This window comes from Podarcis melisellensis, assembly GCF_964234715.1.
Source record: "Podarcis melisellensis genome assembly, chromosome: 4".
In the NCBI taxonomy this organism is placed as follows: domain Eukaryota; kingdom Metazoa; phylum Chordata; class Lepidosauria; order Squamata; family Lacertidae; genus Podarcis; species Podarcis melisellensis.
The window spans coordinates 39,660,369-39,684,703 of NC_138531.1; the positions used below are offsets into that span (position 1 = coordinate 39,660,369).

The following is a 24,335-nucleotide window of genomic DNA, read 5'->3' on the forward strand; positions in this document are numbered from 1 at the left end:
CGCATCTCGCCAATCAAAAGCACAAGGGGAAAGCAGATCAGCCAATCAGACGGGGACGCCCTCATCTTGCCCACCCACCCAGGCACACAAGGCGGTATATGAAGCCTCGACAGAATTGCACCGATTGCACATGCGCAGGGTCGTTCACCCCCCCCCCACCGGTAATTGGGTTCCAGCTTGTCATCGTTAAGCTATGTCTTCTCTGTAACTCTCCTTCTAGTCTTACACACACACTTTTGCATTGCTTCTAGCCGCTTAGTTGGGCTATTAAGCTTCTTAGAAAGCTAGTAACGTGTGAGTAGAATGTAGGAACATAGGAAGCTGCTTTGCACTGAGTCAGACCACAGCATCGTCTGCATCAACGGGCAGGCTTAGTCCCGCAACCGAGTAATATGCAAGCCTAAAAGCGGACACGGAAGCATTTTCATTTCTGCAACGGCTGCAGTCCTGAACTCATTCACTTGGAGAAAAGTCCCACTCCACTCAGAAGGATTTGCTGCTGGTGTTAGCATTAACTTTCCCAGGATATTCCAGTTGGCCAATTAGTGCTTCACTTTCAGGTTTTCTCTGTTATATGTGAAGTGTCAGAATTTTCTCAAGTTCTATAGGTTCTTCTGCCCAGGATTCAAAAATTGCTTGTAACAATATAGTAGTGCAGTTATGAGTGTAGCCTTTTTTTTCCACTACCAGTCACTTTGCACAACTCTCAAGCCTCGCTAGTAAACGCAAGGAAGTGCACTACAGTACCTTATTTAAGGTCCAGGAATCCCAGAATGACGGGAAATGACTCTTCATGCAATTGTGTCTGCATTAGACTGTTGGTTTAAGACTGGAGAGACCCAGGCTCAAATTCTTTGTCTTGAAGCTCCCGGGTGACCAGGGGCCATCATTCTCAGCTTCACAGGAGGATAAATTGCAGGAGGTAGAATCAAGTAATACTTTAAGATCAGGGAAAGGCTGGATATAAATGTAATTGATAAATACTCAAATTTAACAGATGAAATGCCATAAAGGACATGTAGGAATGGCAACACATCATGTTTTAGGATCTGTGACAGCCTTTAATTTTGAGAGCAATATAGTTTTCTGGAAATGAGCTTAGTTGAGGCAGATGTGATGCCATGATTATCTATTTATGGCATTTTAAGATTAATGGAACATATAAGCAATATGATACCCAGCCATACCCACAGGCAAGCCAAAATGTGCTGATTTTAAGCCAAATTGCATCCAATCCTTTGTCAGGAAGATTGTGAACGGAACAGGATTGTGCCTAAGAGTTTATATATCGGGACCCACTGTGAGTTGAATCCAGACTTAGTGATGTTTAGAGTTGACCCACTGAAATCAATGGAATTTAAGTTGATTGCGATTCTCCTCTAAGCGTGATCACCTTCCACTGCTGCTGTGCATAACCAGCATTTCATCTGTGTTGCTGGAACTACATGCCACAGGGTATTCCATGTTTAGGAAATGAGAGAAAAAGAAGAAGCCTGACATGGGAGGAACTGCAACTCTAAAATAGCTGCCAAAAAGGGGGTTCAAATTGCCCAAAGGAAATGTTAAAATCAGGGTTGTCCCTAATATTAGGTAAAGGGAAGCGATCACTTTGGGCAGCTCACTGGTGGTGGGGAGCAGCAAGGGCAGCCCTTTGGCTATCTCCCAGCTGCATATGTTTCATTGTCCTGGCTATCATACACAGTCCTGTTGCCCTCAGATGCTGTGGAAGATTGAAAACCATCCCATCAACACTGCTGAAGTAAGATTCAAGTGCTAGTCCACTTGGCTTCTGCACATGGTATGGACAGAGGAGGGGTGCCATGGGAAATGGATTGTGTTGCAGAACCATTTCTCTTTGTGTTGTGTGCTGCAATATATATTGTCAGCTGCCATGAGCCCTGGAGATGTGGTAGGATATAAATCCAATCGGGGTTCCCAAACTGTTCTGCAGACCACCAGTGGCCCACAGGCTTTATTCAGGCTCATCACATCGAATTTAGCACAGCGCATTACAATTGCTACAACAGGCAGAAAAATAATTAAGTTGTTCAAACAAATCCCTCAGCAATTTTCAAGTGGTCCATGGCAGGGAACATTTGGTCACTACTGATCTAAACTGTAAAAAATGCAAGCATTTGGAAAAGAGTACTGGCAGGGCAAGGTGAGGCAACCACCTCCGGATCCAGCCTCCAAGGAATGCATTGCCTGCTGTCACTGCCACTTCCACAGTGGTGCAGGATCTGCCTCTCCAGCAGCACCCCTAATGCCATCTCTACAACAGTCTATTGAGGAGTAGGAGGGATTGCTGGCTTCCTTGTTCTCAATGTAGATCTTTATTCCCCTGTTGTTCCCAATGTAGATCTTTAGTCTCCCCTTGTTCCTGATGTAGATTTTGTGGTTTGCCTCAGGTGCCAACCTGTCTTGGGCCAGCTCTGGGAACTGGATTGGATGGAGAATCAAATTTCTACTACCAGAGTGTTTTGAGAAGGGAGGGGAAGTCACTCTCAGTTTGATTCCCATCAGGGTTAAAGGAATTAGCTCCAGTGTAGTAATTTCAACATTAAAATCAAGATTTCTTTTGAAATTATTTATCTGATCCTCAAGGGTGTCTTGAACATTAGACACATATTAGTTAATTTATACTCCATAAAGCTTAACATCCTCATTTTGTACAGTTTTTCTAATCACATTACTCATCTCCCGATATTTATAGTCTTTTACAAGATAATTTTAGGAAGATAAGAATCAAAATCTCTAGTGCTTTTTAGGATCTTATTTAATCTCATTTATGAATGCATGCAGTTTCCCCCCCAGTCCTTAATCAACATACAGTAATGTGTTAGAAGAAGTATTTTCAGTAAAGCTTCCACAGTTACATTTTAATTGTTCACTGGTAAATAGAAATTAGACTTAAGACATTTATGGTAATTACGAAGAAATACCCTTTCTGTCACCTATCTATGTAGACTGTTAGTAGGGAGTGTTTTGAGTGCACTGCGAGGTTATCTAGGAATCAGCATAACTGAGCTTACTTCTGAGTAGATGTGTATATAATTGTTCTGATAGTTGTTTCTGACCTACTATTATTAGTTTCATATATGAACTGCTTCCCAGGATGCATCTTGATCTCAAAGTGACTTTACAATAATATATATATATATATATATATATATATATCTACGAAAAGCAAATATATATATATATTTATATATATATATATATATATATTTATTTATTTCCCGAGGACACCAAAACCTGCATATATATATATATATATATATATGTATGTATATATGTATATGTATATATATACCTACCAACTGCATTTATGGAAAAAGTTGCATATAAAAACAATTGCATATATAAAAACAATTTCAAATCTAATAAAGATAGCAATTGGGATAAAAATTTCCACTTAGAAGGCTTGTTGAAAGAGAATAGTCTTTAGCAGGTGCTAAAAAGACAATAGAGATGGTGCCTGTCTGATAGACCAAAGGCCTGATTCTGGCACAGTTCCGAACAGACATCCTGATAAGATGGTATCTGTAGGACGCCCTCCTGCAAAGCACAGTGATCAGCTGAATATGCATTTCTTGACACCCCACCCAGGGCCAGGGATTATTGACCCATTCCCTGCTACTTTAGGACTCAGAGATAGTTGGAGGACTGTGATTGAAGTGCACAGCACACCTTCCTGTTAACAAGCAGATTTAATGAACATTGATTAGAACACATGCCAAGTCAATAGTGGTCAGATCTGATTGTGCTCAATTAAAAGGGGGAGGGGAGAAAACAGATCAAATAAGAAATGCCCAAAGTTTTAAGCACCTATTCTTGCAAACCACGAAGGGCCAGCCAATCCAAATTATGAATACCACTACTCCATGTTCTTGGTTCTGCAGTGTGTACATTCACACTTGCATTTGAATATCGTTTATTCTACAAGTTAACGAGGCACCTTGCCCTTTGTTTGCCATTCAAATTCTAGGTCTAATAGCTTTTTGTTTGCATTTTGCAGGGGACGGCATAATCTTTGGGTATGACTAGTAATTTTAACATGCTGTTTATAAGAAAAGAAGACAGAGTGCCTAGCATAATCTGTAACCTGCCTCTGTTTGTGCTCCGCTTCCAGATTTCCTTTGAAGAATCTCGTGCTTCTTTTGACCTGTGTCAAAGTCTCAGATTATTGCTGTTTCTGGCTGTTGCTCACCCACCTCTTCCCCTGTCAAGAAGTCTTACTGCCAAGGTAAATTTGTGCTTCCTCCTGCCAGACACTTTACCTAATTTGGTCTCAGAGCCTTGGCTACTTCACAACCCTGGCTCACAACCCCATACCCCTTCAGCACACTACATCAACTTTATTGTGGGTGGGTATTGATGCACAGATGCAATTGCCCAAATTCATCGATGGTTAAGAAAATCAAAGACCCCGAACCTGCAATTCCGCCACTCCTGCTACTCAAGAACACATGGAAATATTCCATTGAATGTCCCATTTAGGTGGAAATAATCTAAAATTCAATCTATTCTACACCTCCACAGCAGACAGGAAATCGGTCTGTCTACATTTTCTGTTCCTGCATTTCAGCATTGTCCCATGTGGACACACCACCACCCTTATATGCACAAAAAGTGTTTGAGCAACGACAATGGAGACGTGCTGATCTAAAATTATAACAAGGACGGCTTTATCAAGAATCATCTTTGTGCTCCCTTCAGTCCCATTTCAACAACTTAAATAACTGCTCTGTTTTGTAATTGGTGCTGTTAAAATGTCATGAACTGATCAGACCTAATCGTGTTGCCTAGTAGCTTTCAGAAGACGGAGTGCTGATTGGAATCTTTCTGTGTGGTTTTGAAGGAAGTCACTCCTGGTTAAAGAGAGAGTTCTATGAAAGCTTCCTTAGGAACCAGGAGAACAGAACTAAGGGGCATATAATATTGATTTCAGGTAAGTAATGCAGATGCAAAGATGTGCCTCGTTACATTAACAAACTGCAACAACTAAAAGCCATCCGCATGCAGTCAGACGATCTCCTTTCTCAAATTTTGACTTCTGCCTTGTGGATAGATTGACCAGCAGTCTACAGATGACACACTAAAGATTAAAATGCAAACTAAAAGCTAGTTCTCATCGCCTTTTGTCATAACGTAACAGGACGCGGGTGGCGCTGTGGGTAAAAGCCTCAGCGCCTAGGGCTTGCCGATCGAAAGGTCGGCGGTTCAAATCCCCGCAGCGGGGTGCGCTCCCGTTGCTCGGTCCCAGCGCCTGCCAACCTAGCAGTTCGAAAGCACCCTCGGGTGCAAGTAGATAAATAGGGACCGCTTTCTAGCGGGAAGGTAAACGGCGTTTCCGTGTGCAGCTCTGGCTCGCCAGAGCAGCGATGTCACGCTGGCCACGTGACCCGGAAGTGTCTTCGGACAGCGCTGGCCCCTGGCCTCTTGAGTGAGATGGGCGCACAACCCCAGAGTCTGGCAAGACTGGCCCGTATGGGCAGGGGTACCTTTACCTTTAACAGGTGCAGCACTAAACGTGTGCTTCACTTTTGAGGGTAGAAAAAGAGACGTGGAATTTCTGCCGTGCAAGACTGAACATGCTGCGATGCTAGCAGAAATGGCACTGAAAGGGAACACAAACATTAAGGTCAAAATGGCTTGTTCTGAAAGGGTTGCCTTATGTTAATACAGTAGTTTAAAAATGAAATTACATGCATTAGGCTGGCACAAAAATGTGGCTGTTGTCTAATATGTAAGAGTAGCAATTAATAACAGAACACCTGGCACCTTGACTATTATTCTGCTGCCAGCTCTGACATTTCTAATAGCATTATGTGGCTGCTGGGGTGTTTGGTTGCTTTAAAACATTGCTGTATCCTTTGTCAGAATTTCAGCCATGTCCTTTTCCGAAATGCTGAATTCCTTTTCCCTTTCCTAGTTTTTCTTTTCCCTCATCAATAGTTGGTCAGCATTTTGTGGCCATTGAGAATGCTCAGTTCCTATTAGGATGGGGTTTTTTTTGGGGGGGAGGGTTTCTTTCCCGTATGTTTTTTGCCCCCATGTAGGATGTTTTGTACTGCCATCTTGGGGTTTCTCTGACACAGTGATACCTGCCTCTTGTGTGTGGATGATGCCATTTTAATTACAAAATGATCCACGCCAATTCAAGAGTGGAAACCAGAGGATGGTTACGATGTAGTCACCCAGTGAAACTGATTGGTGGATTAGGGATAGACAAGTGAAAGTACATTTTAAAAACCACCCACAATTTCTCCTCCCAATTTCCCCTCTCTCCGCCTTTGAGAGGCAGATCTAAACCATCCTCCCAGGTACCATATGATCACAGCTTTAGTTGGTCACTTCTGCAAGCAGATTGCTGGTCTGGATTTGGTAAAGTCATGTGATATGACTTTGTGTTTGCTTCTGACATGTGACCCATGTCATTTTTATGAAGACGGAAACTACCAAGCCAAACAGATCCAAGTCGTGTCGGGCCTGAGTTATTATAACATCACACAAGAATAATAGAATCATAGAACCATATAATTTTACATTTGGAATGGACCCTGATTACCATCTAATGCAGGAGTCAGCAAACTTTTTCAGCAGGGGGCCGGTCCACTGTCCCTCAGACCTTGTGGGGGGCCACAAGGGTCCCCCACATATGGGGTGTGTGTGTGAATGAATGAATACCTATGCCCCACAAAATAACCCAGAGATGCATTTTAATTAAAAGCACACATTCTACTCATGTAAAAACACACTGATTCCTGGACCGTCCGCTGGCCAGATTGAGAAGGCGATTGGGCCGGATCCGGCCCCCAGGCCTTAATTTGCCTACCCATGATTTAATTATACAACCCCCTGTCATAGTATGACAAATCTCCTATTCTCTTTTGTATAGGCAAGCAACATACTAAAAGTGATCTGCATCTTTGCTGAGAGTAAAAAAATTAACCTTGATGAGACGTAATGCATATAGACTTCCTTGCCATTAGGAGATTTTAAAGGACTGAAGCGTACTAAGCAGTTCCTCCCATTTTCCCACATGCCCCTTGCCAAGTCCAGGGCTTTTATTTCATTTGTATCTATGATGTAGTCTAGCTGCAAACCCCATTAAGGAAACGATATTGCCTATTCAACAGCATGAATCTTCCCTGTGTCACTAGACCTTGACCAGCTCATTATTAGTGGAATGGAGCCAGGGAGAGAGACAGAGTGTTTTCTCAAACATGTGAGGCGAGTGCGTCAGAGCTGTGGAGCAGGCTATTAACAGGGGTTTGTCCTTTGGTGAGGACCTCTTTTCCTCTCCGGCAGCTTTCTGAGCTGAACTTAAGACCCTTATTACAGATTCATGAATGAATGATTTTGATTTATTTTGGCAGCGTCTGGAAGCATCGCAGTCCCGTGGAAGCAAGAACAACCAGCCATTTGTGCAAGATAAGAATGTCATTAGAATGCACCTTTTAGCATGTCAGCATTAAGCAGTAGAGAAAAACAGCAACCAAGGCCCAGAAGATCGCTTTTTGTGTCTTTGTTATGTGTAAACAGATCAGGTCTTAGCTTAGCATTCCTTGAAATGGTTACCTATATCATGTGGTAAATTCAAATTTACTCAAATATACAGTGGTACCTTGGGTTACAGACGCTTCAGGTTACAGACTCTGCTAACCCAGAAATAGTACCTCGGGTAAGAACTTTGCTTCTGGATGAGAACAGAAATTGTGCGGTGGCAGTGCAGCAGCAGCGGGAGGCCCCATTAGCTAAAGTAGTACCTCAGGTTAAGAGCAGTTTCAGGTTAAGAATGGACCTCTGGAATGAATTAAGTTCTTAACCCGAGCTACCACTGTATTAGCATTTCTGTGAGAAACATCCACCTTCACATCAGCAGGCGTCTCCTTCCTTCCCTTCCCTTCCCTCCCCCTGCATTTTTTATGCCCTTCGAATCCTCTCCAGAGGGTCCCGTAACCCTCTGAAGCACATTTTGAAGGTATACAGGAGGGGAAATTCATTCTTCCGATTGTGTCTATTCTGTTACTGGATGGGCACCATTGGATTTCACCCAGTGGTTTGGGATTAGGCTGTTTGAAGCCCTACCTTTTCTCGCGTTCCTGCCAGTGCCCAAACACAGTGGAAGCATCTCAGATGCCTTGTTTTACATCCCATTGCTACAAGAGGCTTGGTTGATTGGGAGCCAGGACAAGGCCTTTTCAGCTGATGTTGCCAGAGCTTTGAATTTGAAAATGTATTGGCGAAGCACTCTGTTTGTTGGCTGCTAAGACAACTTGGGTTGCAGTTGCCTACAAAATGGGGGTCCCTCCTTTAACACTTACAAAGAATCATAATGCAATTTCTCCTCCATTCCCTTATCAGATATCTGAAGCATTTATCTGTGCTTTCACACCTTTATATCTGCAACTTTTACAAAAACTCAAAAGTAATAAGAAACATAAATGTCTCGAGTAATAAAAACCCAGGACCTCCATACACACAGCCCAGACTTACGCTCCAGGGAGGTCATTCTGGAGCTGCAAACGCTGTGGTTTGACTTCACCCCTGGGGGCAGACTCCATTGCATCTCAAGACAGATGCATGCCAACAACAACAACAAAGCCTACACATAAAATAAGGTGAAAACAAAAATCTACAATAATGGCAATTAAATTAGTATCATGCAGGCAAATAAAGCAAGTGGTGCAACATGGTGATGATGATTTTTTTGGACCATTTGACACGCTAGACTGGAAACAGGAAAAATGCTTTTCTTCTCTCTGTCACAAAAGTGTGTGTTGGTTTTTCTGTCTGCTATGACTTGAGCCCAAGGCGATGCTTTAGATTTAGAAAGGGGATTGCTCCATGTTACCTGACTAGGAAGAGTTCAATGTAAAAAGCCACCATGTGGCTCATCACATTTGCCAGTAGCATGGGGCAAAGGAAATGGCAGACACACCTTCTAGAATCAAGCCCTTGAATTGGATACCTTTCTAAACTAGAAGCCCTCCTATGGCCAGTGTGAAGATGTGTAAGGGGTCTTTTTTTATCCACAGCAACCTTAGACACAAAGGGTAGCGACATACATCATAAGTACTTTGTTGTTAGCTCTCCCACGTTGCACACTCCCGCCAGCATAAAATATGTATATGAGAATGAAACTGGTAGCCAAAACTCCGAGAATATTGTTATCTTTACCTCTCAACTTCCCACCATCTGTTCACCTGTTATAAAACATCCTGACAAACCGTGCCAGATGAAGCTGTTTTTCATCTCTGTGTGCAGCCAGCTGCCATTAGCGTTGCACAAATCTGGCCGGGCACAGAAAAATATTCATAGGATGATTGGCTTAAATCTCCGCTGTAGGAGAAAATGATTTTTTAATGCAGTGACAGATGTCTTGTGCTGGCAGGTGCTCAGTTTGACAGCGTATCTTGGACCTGGACTGTTGACTTTATCGTTGACTGTAGCATGACAAACAGAACCTTTTGATCTACATATAGGCACACAGATCACATAAAACGCGTTTCCCTCTGTTGAGATATCCCTTTGTAATCTGTAGGTGGAGGGTTTTCTGAAAGATAATTTATGCTTTCATGTGGCCCTTGTTTTCTTGAGGCATACAAATTAAAACCATGAGTATCTTGCAATAATGTCTTTCAGAATCCTACTTTAATTTAGAGCTCTGAGCTCTACTTACATATTAATTAACATTTCTTTGCTGAGAAAAGAAAAATCCCATGCTGGGTTTGTGGTAAGAATGTCAGAGAGGTCGGTTGAAAATGGGCTATCAGGCAGATTTCCTTCTGCCCATTCTGCTCCTGCTATGAATTATATTTATCTTAGTTCTCTACAACAAAATGGTTTTTTTTAAAAAAAACATATGCCCATTATACATACACCCATTGCTTTGTAATGTGTGCTATTTACATATTCATGGAAGTACAGTTGCTGGTGTTCTGAAAGGTGCTTTATTCTTTTTTCCGGAAGTGTTTGTTGACATGCAAGTTGTTTGTTTTGTAGATTGGTTGTTGCTGGGGCAGACTATAAATGCTAAAGCTGCACTCCCACTATACTCCAAAGCAAATCCTACTGAATTCAATGCAGCTTACTTCTAGGTATGTAGGGTGTAATCTGCTTTAACTGCAGCCTTAATTGGCTTCCTGCTGTGAATTTTAAAAACTAAAGGCATGCATGCATAGTTTCTTATTCTTTTCACATGGACATTAGCTTGAGCGGTTTGTTTCAGCACCCAGCTATGTTCTGAATAAAGTACACATTTAGGAATTAAAACACTACAGTACAATGAAAACATGGACTTATATGGTTAAGCGGCAGAAGTAAATCATACAATTCAGGACACAAGGAGCAAGATATCAACAGGGTGATAAACTGTTCCTCCCTGATGCCTGAGGAATGGAAAGAAGATGGGATAACAAGCTTGAACTGTAGTGAACTGTGAAATCAAGCTGGCAAAATGCGATGAAATTCTAATTCCACATTAGTAAGACCCATTGAATTCAATGGGCATGCAAAGGAACGTTGCTGAACTGTCTCCTGAGATAGGCAGGTGCCTACCTAGGTGCTTAGAATTTCAGCCATAAATGACTTTGTGATGGGTCATTAGCTGCTTCATTAACTTTGTATTTGAGATGCCATTGTCTTTGCTGCAAAAGATTTAAGAGCATCATCCCACTGTAAATGTATTAACTTTGAAAGGGAATATGCTAGGCCCATTGGCATACAGCTGTATGGGAAACACACAGGAAGATATATTATACATCAAAGTATAGTGACCTGCACGGGACGTGGGTGGCGCTGTGGGTAAAACCTCAGTGCCTAGGGCTTGCCGATCGCATGGTCGGCGGTTCGAATCCCCGCGGCGGGGTGAGCTCCTGTCTTTCGGTCCCAGCTCCTGCCCACCTAATAGTTTGAAAGCACAATTAAGTGCAAGTAGATAAATAGGTGCCGCTTTATAGCGGGAAGGTAAACAGCATTTCCATGTGCTGCACTGGTGCCGGCTCGCCAGAGCAGCTTCGTCACGCTGGCCACGTGACCCAGAAGTGTCTCCGGACAGTGCTGGCCCCCAGCCTCTTAAGTGAGATGGGCGCACAACCCTAGAGTTGGACACGACTGGCCCGTACGGGCAGGGGTACCTTTACCTTTATAGTGACCTGCTATGAATGGTCCTTCATGCCACCCATATGAGGACTTCACCGCTCTCCTAGGCAGTCGTTAGCCTTATTTTGCTAAAATAGTTACCTTGTCCACTTGCCACCTGAAATGCCTGCAAGAGATAGCATGCAGCTCTACGAAATTGGGAGGAGCCTAGCCTTAATATCTGCAAGAGATAGCGGCTACATTGGGAGAATCCCATGGGCGTTAGAGTTATTCTTTGCAGCTGTAGCCCAGATCATGTGGCCCACACCACGTGTGGGGAATTTAGCTACCGTAAGTCATCATGAGACAGGCAAACAAACTTTGGAGAACCTGGGAGCTGAGCGTCAGCAGACCTACAGGCCTGGGGTGCTGTGTGACCCAGTGGCTACAGTGGGGTTCTATCCACTGCTATCTCTTTGCGGCTCTCAGCAGTATACCTGAATGAGCGTCTTCACTCCCCTCGTTCAGCCCAGACACAGGTCCAGCTCCAAGGACCTTCTGGTGGATTCCTCCCTGCAAGAAGTGAGGTTACGGGGAACCAGGCAGAGGGCTTTCTTAGTAGTGGTGCCCACCCTGTGGAACGCCCTCCCATCAGATGTCAAGAAAATAAACAACTACAGTAGTCTAGTTACGAACTTAATTTGTTCCGGAGATCCGTTCTTAACCTGAAACTGTTCTTAACTAGAGGTGTGCTTTCGCTAATGGGGCCTCTTGCTGCTGCTGCGCCGCCGGCACACGATTTCCGTTCTCATCCTGGGGCAAAGTTCTCAACTCGAGATAACTCTTCCAGGTTAGCGGAGTTTGTAACCTGAAGCGTTTGTAACTTGAGGTACCACTGTATCTGACTTTCAGAAGACATCTGAAGGCAGCCCTGTTTAGGGAAGTTTTTAATGTTTAATGTTTTATTGTGTTTTTAATATTCTATGAGGAAACCCAGCCAGATGGGTGTGTTATAAATAATAAATTGTTGTTGTGAATGGAGGCGTTGCTTGCTTGGTATGGTATGTGTAATCTGCCTGCTGTTTAACTAAATCTTAAGGCTTCTTCACCACCTGTGTCTTGTACTGCTTCTGAATCCCAGATAAGGAACCCCACTTGCTTTTGACAAGATATCAACTCTGCGTTACAAAGATGTTTCCAATGTGACATGAAGGCTGGCAACATCAGCTTCAACTGGGGGGAATCTCTTGCAGACAATCATGCATCTGCAGCGGTGACCAGAGGAGGAATGACCGCTGGGAGGAGTGCATCTGCAGCAGCACAACAAGACGCCTACATCTGCTCCAGCTGCAACAAAACATGTCTCTCCTGTATCGATCACTATCAGCCACAGCAGGCTCTGCAACCTTCCAACAGTTTGACTTCCCCCACAAAGGCACACTCCTCCATTGTCTCCCAAAACAGATGGATGCCAACCAACCATCTGTTGATGGCTGAGATATACCTGGGTATCATGTGCTATGAGCTATGTAAAAACAAACAAACATATATTTCTGCATCACCGGATCATGAAATGGAAGGAAGGTTAGTGCAAAATAAAGCAATTGCAGCAGAATGGATAATAGCTGATGACTGTGTGAATGAACATTGGAATGGACTGGTTTCTCCACAAGTTGCCATGCTAATATGTCAGGCTAACATGGGGATGGGGCGTGGCAGGAATAAAAGCAACAATAACAAAAGAATGTCCCTTAAAAGCATTCCTGGTGGTTGCCAGTTTTATTTCCCGTAGTAACTACAGCAATGTTTTCAACGCGAGTTTAACAGGCATCCTGTGTGTTTAAATAATTTTTAATATAATTTTCTATTATTGTGCCAATCTGCTGGAATGCATATTTAGTAGATGGGAATAGCTAGCAACAATCACACAGTATTGTCTCCCAAGACAGACAGGCACCAACAACAGCAGCAATGTAGAACCCATGAGTTAATCAGAGGTAAGTTCTACATAATAATCACCTGTAATTAATAAGAATATATTGCTAGAACCCATGAGTTAATCAGAGGTAAGTTCTACATAATAATCACCTGTAATTAATAAGAATATATTGCTAGCTATGTAACATAGGGCAATAGTAAATATCACAGATCACAAGCTTAACTGTTATGTACTGAAGTTCTCACCCTGGGCCAGCAGGGGGATACTGTAGATAGTTATGCAAATGAAGGATCGAAAGTGATGTTCAGTGATTGGATAGTTTTAGAAAGTACGAGGTACTGGAGCTCTATATAAGCAGGCTGACTGACCCTTCAGTTCAGTTCTGTTTCAGCTTACAAATAAAGAGCTGCTTTGGAAGAATCGCTGTGTCTCTCTGTTCACCCACTACTTAACATTAACTATGAAACTCCAGATTTAGAAGCAGTCTACTTCTGATTATGCTGAAGTTGGGGAGACTAACAACAGAAAATGGCTAAAAAAATCTCCCTGTCTTTCTAAGCAACCCTTGCATTTCAACAGAAGTCCCCCTATCATTGCCAATATACACATCTTTTGGCCTAGGTGGGTGGTATTCTATGCTAGTCCGGCTCAGTTTGTAAACCCATTGAACTTAAAAGACATCACTGACTTAGGTTCATCAATGTCAATGGGTTTACTCTGAGTAGGACTAGCATAGAAGAAAATATTTTAAAAGGAATCTTTAAGGAAACCTCAAAGCAAATCTGTGGCCCTTGTCCTGTGCCTTGTGGTAAAAAAAACCCCTGAAATAAAAAGCAAATCCTTTCTCCTTTCCCCTGCAAGCTTGCTAGGGAGAAATTGAGGTTTTCAGACTTGAAAGAGCAAATAGTCACATTAAGAATGCATGGTTTTGATTGACTTAAATAGGGTGGGCAAACAAAGCCCGGTCCCCAGTTTACCTTTGTGCCTGGGGTCTTGTGTGGCCTCTGAGAGAGAGAAAGGGGCTTTTAAGAAGGAAAAAATGAAGGTTTTCCTGATTTAATTATTTGTTTGAAAAACATTGGGGTGGGTGGGTACAGCCCCCCCTGGGACCCCCAAGCCTGCTAGGAGGAAAGGCCTAGTTCCCTCCCAAGATTCAAATATATTTATCTTGCACCAGCAGCTTGTGATGCAAACATAGGATATAAATCTTGATAATTTATTTTATTGATATACAGATAGGAACAACATATTTTCTGAGCCCCATGAGACAGATATGTAGAATATAGCTTTTGGGAATCTGTGCCTTGGATAAGAATTGGACACAGGAATAGATAAGAGCATTATTGTACACTGCTTTTAATTATCAGCAAGCTTGAAAATCCTCAAAAATACAATAGCAGAATGTTCCGACAGTGTAATTTAATTTTTTAATTTTTTTATTGTAGCAGTTAAGAAAAAAGTGGCCTAATTTCAACAGGGCCAGCTTTGTTTTATTTCAATATTGATGACTGATTACTAGTCTTTTGTAACAAACCCGCTTCCCTTCCAAGTTGCTAAAAATGTGTTGTGATGATCTGATGCCACCTTGTGGCTAGATAGTCATATTGTTGGCACATGTCAAGTTCTTGCTGTCTGGATATGTAAGATCATAACTGCTAAAAGAAGCATATATTAATTCTAGTGGTGTTTGCCCACTTATGCACCCAAGGGGTTCTTAAAAAAGAAGAAGTCTGAGATGCTTTGTGACATAAGACACATATACACATCTTCAAATTTAAAATGCTGATCCATTAAATCATTTAGGCAGCCGTTATAAAATCTCAGTCCCGGCTTGTTCATTTCAGATTCACTTCCAGTGCCTTTTCAAAGGCAGATAACATTGTACATCTCTCAGTCTCCCGCCACAAAGTCTAATCTTACAGAGAAATTACATTGTAAGTGTTATGTACTGAAGTTCTCACCCTGAGCCAGCAGGGAGATACTGTAGTTTTCACTCAGGTCCACATATGCAAATAAGGGATCGAAAGTGACGTTCAGTGATTGGATAGTTACAGAAAATGGTTACTGTTGCATTCTAGTGGAGCTCTATATAAGCAGGTTGGCTGAACGCTTCTGTTCAGTTCTGTTCTGGCCTGTGAATAAACAAGAGCTGTTTGAAGAATCGCTGTGTTGTCTGATATGTTCACTTACAACTTAACAGTAAGGTCATTAGCACAACAGTATCTTATTTTACAAATTAGAAATACTGCAAAAAGCAAGTGAATTAGATGACTAAGCTCTTCATCACTTTACCCTTCTTCCAAATCCAAACTTAGCAGACTGCAAGCACTGGCAATAAATTCACTGCCCACCATCCTCTCTCTTCCTCCCTCCTTTGGGGTAACAAGAATGCAGTAACAGAAATGTCCTGGGCCCAAGGAGCCCTGGGAAATGTAGTTCTCAAGGCTTACTGTACCCAGGACACTGATGTTACAGGGGCCCCTCTGCAGTCAAGGCATAGCAATTCCCCCCCTTGATAATACATTTCTCTGTTATTTTTACACACGCATACATTTTTATGCTCACTTTTGCACAATATACGCATTTGGTCCACATTTTTTGGTCAAGGAGCCTCAGGGCAAAATCCAGAGAAGAGCAAATCAGAAGAATAGATGGCTTTTTTTGTCCGATACGGTTTTAGGAACTGCAAGTTCTCATTAAAAGTCAACGCACACTAAATTTATTCCCCATCCCTAGAGTTGGTGGCTCGTGTGGAGGGTCACCCTAGGGCATCTTACCCAGAGCGCTTCATAATCTGAAGCTGGCATTGGTTGTGTGATGCTGCATGTGTAAAATTTACTTTCTGAAGACTCTGCATTCTTAACTTTTTTAAAAAAACAGTTTTTCATGCCCTCTGTATGTATTTAACACTTTCCTTCCTGGTTTTTTCTTCCTTCTCCCAAACAGGCTGCAGAAACAGGTCGGGTCATAAAGCACCTGCACAGTTGCTGATCAAGACAGTTTTCGAAGAGCAAAATAATAGAGTTTCTTCCCCTCCCATATCCTGAATGGTATCGCTCCAGGCAATCTCTGCACCTTCTAGTACCAATGGGAGTGTAAAATCCATAACTGAGTGAGAATTGACCTGTACTGAAAATACTCTTCAGGACACAATATCCTAAAAACAAATGGTTGCATGTAGCATATGGAGCGGAACCAACTTGCATGGGAAACTTGCACAGGCTAAAATCTCTAAAAGTTTAGGTTTTAGAGGACAGTTGCGACTGATCTCCTTTTCATGTGACTTTTGTGATGGTAGTTGTTCATTGCCACTAGGAATATTATACCTGAGCAGGTATTCTGCAGGAAATGTCTGGTTTTACCATACCTCACAAATTTGCCTGCTAAAAATGCAGGCTGCTTTTCTCAGCCACTGATCAGAGCCTAATAAAGATGACTTTTAAGGCTTCCTGATCCATAAAATTGTTCTAAGAGTCAGTTTATGCAAGCAGCTGATAAGGGAGTAAAACTGTTCCTGGATTGGACTGTTTTTGACAAAAGATAGAGGAATTTTTTTGTCTGAGTGCTCCTCCTTTAAAAAATAACTCCAAACTTCCCTGATAATAGAAAACTGGACGTTAGGGGAAATAGCTGTAGTCTAGCATTGCTTATGGTACGTTATATTGGTATCTGTTATATCTTCTTTTTTAAAAAAGATGAGAAAGCATTAAAAGCTACTATGTGATTCTTCAGTGATTATTATTATTGCCCATCACCTGGTGTCAAAGCGTCTAAGTGTAGCTTACAGGTAACTAGAAAACTTATAAAAACACAGTTCATTGAACAGCAGTAAAACAGAAGCAGCAATAGAATCCTAAAATTCAGGTCTGCTGCAGAGAACAAAAATCACTCAAACTTGCAGTCTGTTGGTTTAGTTCTGCAGTTTGTGTTGACGCAGGCGAAGCTAAGGGGGAAAAATACACTGTACACCACCAGGCACTGTAACAAAATTCCTATGGGAGATGCTTGTGTCTTTTAGTTATGGTTCTATTTTAATATAAGGTTACCAGATTGTTTTCAATGAATCCAGGGACACTTTTCAACTTCCTACTAAATAGATGGACTTTGTCAAGGGACTGATCTGTAAATTTGGGGACTGTCCCTGGGAAACGGGGATGTCTGGTAACCTTATTTTAATATCAAAAGTAGACTCTGATGCATATTTATTTAAATAAATTTGTACTCCAGCTTTTTGCCCTCAAAAGGTGGTTTTCAGGTGGTTTCCAGATTAAAAGCAGAAAAATGAGAGGATCTCATTGAAATAGCCGCCCAAAAGGGCATAAAGGAACCACATTGGCTTGAAAATACATGTCTACAGGCAGATATTTAAGCAGAAGAATGTAAGGTGTATAAAAAGGAATGGCCACAAGAGGTCCAAAAAAGCTCAGAGTTATTCAACAGTAGAAAATGTATTATAAGTTTCATGAAACAGAAAAGTAAAAACAAAACATAACAACAACAAAAATCACCTGCCACAAAGGGTAAATAAAATCCTTAATAATAAAAGGATGATTGGTCATTGAAGACTATATCTATGTTGCCCCCCCCCGACTCTTATGTGAACAGATTTCAGGGACTGCGCTACATCAACACAAAACACTACATTGATAGAAAACTAAGCAGTGGCCTCTGTCACTAAAGGTCCATTGTGCAACTGAGTCCTTTTTACACCTTGCAACAACAAGTGACACCCAGAGATCATCTAAAAGCAAAGTTTGTTTCATACTTGAAAGTAAGAAAACAGTATCAGCAGTAAATACCACAAAATGGCTCTTGCCTTCAGTTGCTGTGGGGTAAAGTTGTGAGAATGGGCCTGTGATGTCATAGCAAGAAGGGCCATTATGAGATACCTTGTGGGTAAACAAATTCTTGAATTACCCTGATGATATCTCCAAGGAGGAGTTTGTTTATTTTCTGGTGCTTATAGGCATAGCTGTCAACCTTCCCTTTTTTTGCGGGAAATTTTCTTATTCCAGCGCCGTTTCCCGCTACTTTCCGCTGCTATCCCGGATTGTTAGATATCCCATAGACTGTCCCCAGGACAGATGAGGCTGCTGATCCCTTATTTTCGAGGCTGCTGATACCTTATTTTCAAATCGGAAAGTTGACAGCTATGGCTTATAGGTGGCTGTTTATGGTGGGATCATTGCTGCTCATGCATGCAGATTTTTTTATAGGATCCACACAGCCTCATTGTCATCAAAATGCCAGCCTCCCCCAGTTTAATCTGGATTGACTTTTTCCAGGGGAAATACAAGATTAAACACCTCTACCAGTGATACATTTGGGATAGCGCAACAACCTCTTTACAGTAACATCTGGGCTTCAGTAAAGCAAATAATTTAATTAGACAGCACCTATATGATATCGAGCGGCAGAATAATTTGGCCACAATAAGGAAATTTGTTGATGGTATGATTATTTTCCATCTAGTCATTTTGACACTTTGGCACCCTGTTTGCAAAATTTAACAATTCCAAATTGCGCTTTCACTTTCGCAAGGTTGCATATACTGCCTTCGGCTATACTTGAGGGTCAATGTCAAAAAAATCCACTGGAAAAACTGTTGTGTCCATGTAGAGATGGTAGTATTGAGTCAGTGGCTCATGTGCTTCTGGCTTGCACTCTTTATAAAGATTTGAGGAGTGATGTTATTATTCTTCTACTACTGTCCATGCCAGGTCGCTCAACCATTGCTACTGTGTCCTTTATTCTAGCAGTTCAAGATGATCAGGTGACAGCAAAAACTTCAAGGTTTTTTGCGGGAACAATTAGAATAAAAATCATTATTTGATTATTGATGTAAACCTCCAAAATGTATTTTGTATAGTTAAGATTTTACTTCTATCTTCAGTACATTTTACTTTATTTTATTGCTATGGCTAGTGGCTGATGCAAATAAAGATTCTTCTGATCTAACATCTGGAAGTAACTTTTCCAACTCTAAAGTTGTCCAACACAATAGCTGGAAATGCTGTTTAGCCAGTGGTATACCGTGGGTTGCCAGAGCCAGGCGCTGTGTGGAGGGGTGAGTGGGAAGGAGGGAAACAGACAGAGTAGGCATGTGCATTCAACTGCCTAACAGTGTTTGCGTCACCCAGGAGACTGCAGCCAAAGAGATAAGAAGAGTTGTTCTGTTGTCTGGAAAGGTCACTTCCTGGTTTGCATGGAGAAGTTGTTTTTAGTGGAGCCCAGCAATGGAAGCGTGCAGCTGTATTAAGGCAGCACCAGGTGTTGGATTTTGCGGCCCTAACAATTTTGTGCGCAGGTGGCGCTACGGGCTAAACCACAGAGCCTAGGACTTGCCGATCAGAAGGTCGGCTGTTCGAATCCCCGTGACGGGGTGAGCTCCCGTTGCTCGGTCCCTGCTCCTGCCAACCTAGTAGTTTGAAAGGATGTCAAAGTGCAAGTAGATAAATAGGTACCGCTCTGGCGGGAAGGTAAACGGCGTTTCTGTGCACTGCTCTGGTTCGCCAGAAGCGGCTTAGTCATGCTGGCCACATGACCCGGAAGTTGTACGCTGGCTCCCTTGGCCAATAAAGCGAGAAGAGCGCTGCAACCCCAGAGTCGGCCACGACTGGACCTAATGGTCAGGGGTCCCTTTACCTTTACCTTTAACAATTTTGTGCCCAGGGCAACTGCCCCTGTGGCGACCCCCCTCCCCCACTACTACAATGGTTTTACCAACAGGTAAATTTGAATTAAAAAATACAGTAGTCTTTAATGTGGAATTTCATTTATTCCAGTTAGCAATGCTCAACTTTGGCTGATTAAAAGTACAGCTAACTCTCAACTGCAATGCTGCAATAATACATTCAGTGTGGTGCTCGTTATTTTAGAAAAGTGACATGCCTAATTTGCTGCAGAAATGTTAGGCTGAAGAACTTCAGTGGTAATGCAAATGATCCACTAAAGGTCAAGAAATCATAGCTATAAAAACACACACTAAATGTACTAAAAACATTCATACAATTTGATGAAAATGTCAAACTTATTAAAAATGCCCCTTGTTTGGCTTGTCAAAGAGCATGATCCTAGAAATTGCTGAGTTTGGGTAGTATGCTCTAGAGATGTCACAAGAGGCACAAAACAATTTGTAAGCTGGTTAGGAGGTAAAACTTCATTATTTTAATGGTAATGCCAGGCTGTCTGGAAGTTAAAACTATTGTATAAAGAAAGCAAAGGACTTTGATAATCAGTAGTGGCCAGGATGAGCGGCATTCTAAGACATTTTTGTTGTAACATAAACAAGGGATTAATTCCTGGTTCTTGGCGAGATGATTCATCCTAGGTGTGGTCTTACATAATAGAATATATATTTATTTAAAACCCCATGTCCATAGAAAACTAAATGTGAGGTAGAAGGATAGACCAAAACTGTTTGTTTATCAATGCAGGGAGATCATTCTAGTTTTCTATGTACAGATCTCCCCTCTCTCTGTATAGAGGAGCATTCAGTCCTCTGAGCTCCCACTTGCAGTTTGAAGCAGGCCGGCTCTTATACAAGCCATCTCAATGAGAACTAACAAGCTATAGCAAGATCTTCATTGCCCGTTTAATAACGTACCGCTCTGGATACGTAACTTTCGGGTTACGAACATGGCAAACCTGGAAGTGTATACTTCTGGGTTTCACCCCGTGTGCATGCACAGAAGCACTCAATCGCGCCATGCGTGTGCCTATGGACTTTTCGGGTTGCGGACGGACCCCTGGAACAAATTTAATTCATATCCGGAGGGTCCACTGTATTCAATTCCTCACTAAGAAACCAAGATGCAGAGATATGTATGGCAGGGATGAGGAGCCTTAGACCAGTGGTTCCCAATTAGCTAATTAGTGAGTACCCCCTTATTTTTCAAAAGCCAAGCTGTGGACTTTTTTGAAAACCTTGATAACTCCATGGTAATGGCCTCTGCAAAGCAAATTTTTGAACAAAATGCGGGGTAGCCCCTACTAAGCAAAGAATTTTAGGTATACTAAAAACAGACTACGGTGGAGCAGTATCTGGTTTTTAACAATGTGATATATCAGGGGCTAAACATCGTGATATTCTGATATATCATGATTGTGCTGGGCCCAGGGGTAACTCGTGAAACGCGGTCCAGGACTGGTCCAGAATCCAAAGATTCTGCTGGGAGTCAGACAGACAGGGCCAAGGCAGGACATGACGCAGGAAACCAGGCAAGGACAGGTACAAGATCTCAGACAGGATCTAGCATACAGCAAAATTGCTCCCACAACCTGGGGCAGGGTCTGACAGCCTTTTATTTTTGTCGGGGTAGCGGCTGGTCCTGATCCCTCAGCGACTCACCTCCCTGTTTCACCCGAAGGTGAGTGCTCCTCCTGCGAGTACTCAGGTCTCTCCTTCTCTCAGACCTCAGCCTCTGCAGCTTGGGAGAGGTCAGTGGGTTACTAGACCCAGGGGCCGCCTCAGCCTCCCCTGACCCAACCAGTAGTGGAGCAGCTGTAAGTGATGGCCCAGAGCGGTGCCTTGAAACCAGCTGCCCTGCTCTCTCTTGTGCAAGGAGCGATGTATTGCTGTGTATTGCCAGGTCAATATTGTTATTGTGGTGTGATTTCAAAACTGATTTTGGCCGATATATTGAAAAACCATACAGCACTAAAACAGACCATAAAATTTGTGTTATTACCATGCAAAAATAGCAAAAATTTAGGGATGGGGCCGTGGACCCCCCTGGGTGTGTTCTGTGGACCCCCAAGGGTTGCTGGACCCCTAATTGGGAACCACTGCCTTAGACCATCCAGATGCTGTTCAATGCACATCAGCCCCAGCAGCACAGCCAATGGTCAGGGATTATGGCAATTGTAGTTCAACATCTGGAAGACCCCATCCCTTGCTGTCATCAGGATCAGCAAAAAACAACAACTATATAGAATGTTTGTGGCAGGAGGACTTGCATGTATAAAGTCATTGCATCAGATGTTCATGCATTAAAGCAGGTAATTGGCTTAAAATCAAACATAATGAATGCCGGATTGCCAGCAACGTATTTCTCACTGGGTAAGTAGAAGAGAATATAGTTCTGTTCCCAACTCTTCTTACTTTGGTGACCTTCTAGCAAAGCAAAGCTTAATGGATTCTCTTAGTTGCATTAATGTTGGGGCATTTACCATGAGTTCACGAGACATTTTAAGAAGTACATTGCTTACTGAAATAACTGAATGGATGCAAAGTAAAATAAATGGCTCGAAAATTATCTGCCTCTGACTTTATAGTGTGGACATTTACCTTGACTGGTATTCATGTGACCGTTTTAGAATAAGTAAAGAACAGATTAAGTAAATAAGTGGTTCTAAAGTGTATCCACCTGTGACTTTTATTGTATTCTTTTCATTCACCTTCAATAAAGGAACAAATGAAGCAGCCACATCCACAAATATATACAATTTTACACTGAAAAGTTCCTCTTGGTTACAGGCACTTGTGTAGACATCTAAGTGGCAGAAGCAAATGCTTGCAAAAGGGATTGCTTTGGGGTGGGATGCGCAACAGGAATGTGAATATGCCTTCTGAAAGGAGAGGGGTTATGTTCACTGGCAATGTTTGGCCATCTCTGTACTCATTGTGATGTGGATTGTGTATGTATGTGGATTGGGACACAGGTGGCGCTGTGGTCTAAACCACTGAGCCTCTTGGGCTTGCCAATCAGAAGGTCGGCGGTTCGAATCCTTGCTCTGGGGTGAGCTCCCGTTGCTCTGTCCCAGCTCTTGTCAACCTAGCAGTTCGAAAGCAGACCAGTGCAGATAGATAAATAGGTACCCCTGTGACAGGAAGGTAAATGGCATTTCCGTGTGCTCTGGTTTCTGTCATGGTGTTCTGTTGCACCAGAAGCGGTTTAGTCATGCTGGCCACATGACCCAGAAAGCTGTCTGTGGACAAATGCTGGCTCCCTCAGCCTGAAAGCGAGATGAGCGCCACAACCCCATAGTCGCCTTTGACTGAATGTCAAAGGGGTCCTTTACCTTATGCATTACCAGCTTCAAATGCAGCTAGGCTGTTTTGTCTCGCTGTGTTTCAAGATGAAATTGCCAGTGGATATACAATTTCAGCACAAGGTGATGTGTACTGAAATCCCCTACTGTGTGTCCATCCCAGTGGGCAGAGACTGGATGGCAATGTCTTCGCCTGACAGAATTGCTGGTTGGTTTCTCTGTCCTCAGAAATCTGGACAAAAAGGAAAGCTTTCTGAAACCAGGGTTTCAATGCAACTCGAATAAGGAAAAAGTACTCAAGTTGGAGTGAAGGTGACTTGAGGGAAACTGCATTGAAATGCAGGATAGCCCTGGATACTGGGTAACATCTTTGGTAAATGAATTAGAAAAAGAAGAAGACTTATAGGAAAGTGAATTTCAGGTCTGAATTCCAAAAGTGTTTTTTTTAAAAAAACCATTTATTACTCCTCCCTTTTATAGAAATTATTCAAAATAATTGAAAAAGAAAAACTATTATTACAAATCATACGTCTATGAATTGTGGTTGCCTAGCTATCAGTTACCCCCAGAAAACGAAAACGAAAAACCTCTATTGGATACAGAGAAGTGTATTTGCTTTTAGAAGGTGATCTTCTCCTTCTTTTCTAATGTATTTATATCCTGCCTTTCCCCCAAGTTGGGTGATGTAATGTAACATAATGTAATGATTGCAAACCAAAATGTTTAAGGGGTGTGTGGAGAAAAGGATTTTGGGGGAGTGCCAAACTGAAATCTAGATCGGCATTTTTATACTATTTGTAATAAGAGTTCTACAGTAGCACCAAGTAAAGTTAGTTGTTTGTTCCACACTTTAGTCTTCTCAGACATCATTTTACAGAACTTTGCAAAAGCGAAAATTACAAAGACAAAGCTTCATTCTGCATCACTGACAATCACAGTTCTCCCTCCTCCATTGTTCATTAATAACTTCGTGGTTCCTCTGTTGTGTTTGACCTTGAACATATTTTAAGTTTATTATCTAGTATGCTCTGCGGAGGAGGATGTTTTATAGAATCCCAGTGTTCAAAGCTGAAAAACGCATTTGTAACTGTTGGGGCAGTCACTTACTGAATATGTTCCCTAGAGGATTTTTACACTCCATATAATAAGCATTAAAATATCATTTAACGGGGTCCTTAGCTATTCCTCATTAGTTGCACCAATCACTTAAATGTACCATGAATTTCCTTTAGGGGATACATTACTGATATGAAAAACAATTAGGAGTTGCTCAACTAAAAAAAGTTTGCACACTTCAAGAGCTAATTATGTTTCA

The 24,335-nt window shown here is 42.2% G+C and overlaps 1 long non-coding RNA gene across 1 annotated transcript; it reads left to right on the forward strand.

The window, feature by feature from the left end:
- Window positions 1-190: 190 nt before the first annotated feature.
- LOC309367974 lies at window positions 191-7,683 on the forward strand. Its single transcript, XR_014167430.1, has 3 exons — window positions 191-1,798; window positions 4,133-4,951; window positions 7,383-7,683. It is a non-coding gene; the product is annotated as an uncharacterized lncRNA (long non-coding RNA).
- Window positions 7,684-24,335: the final 16,652 nt, after the last annotated feature.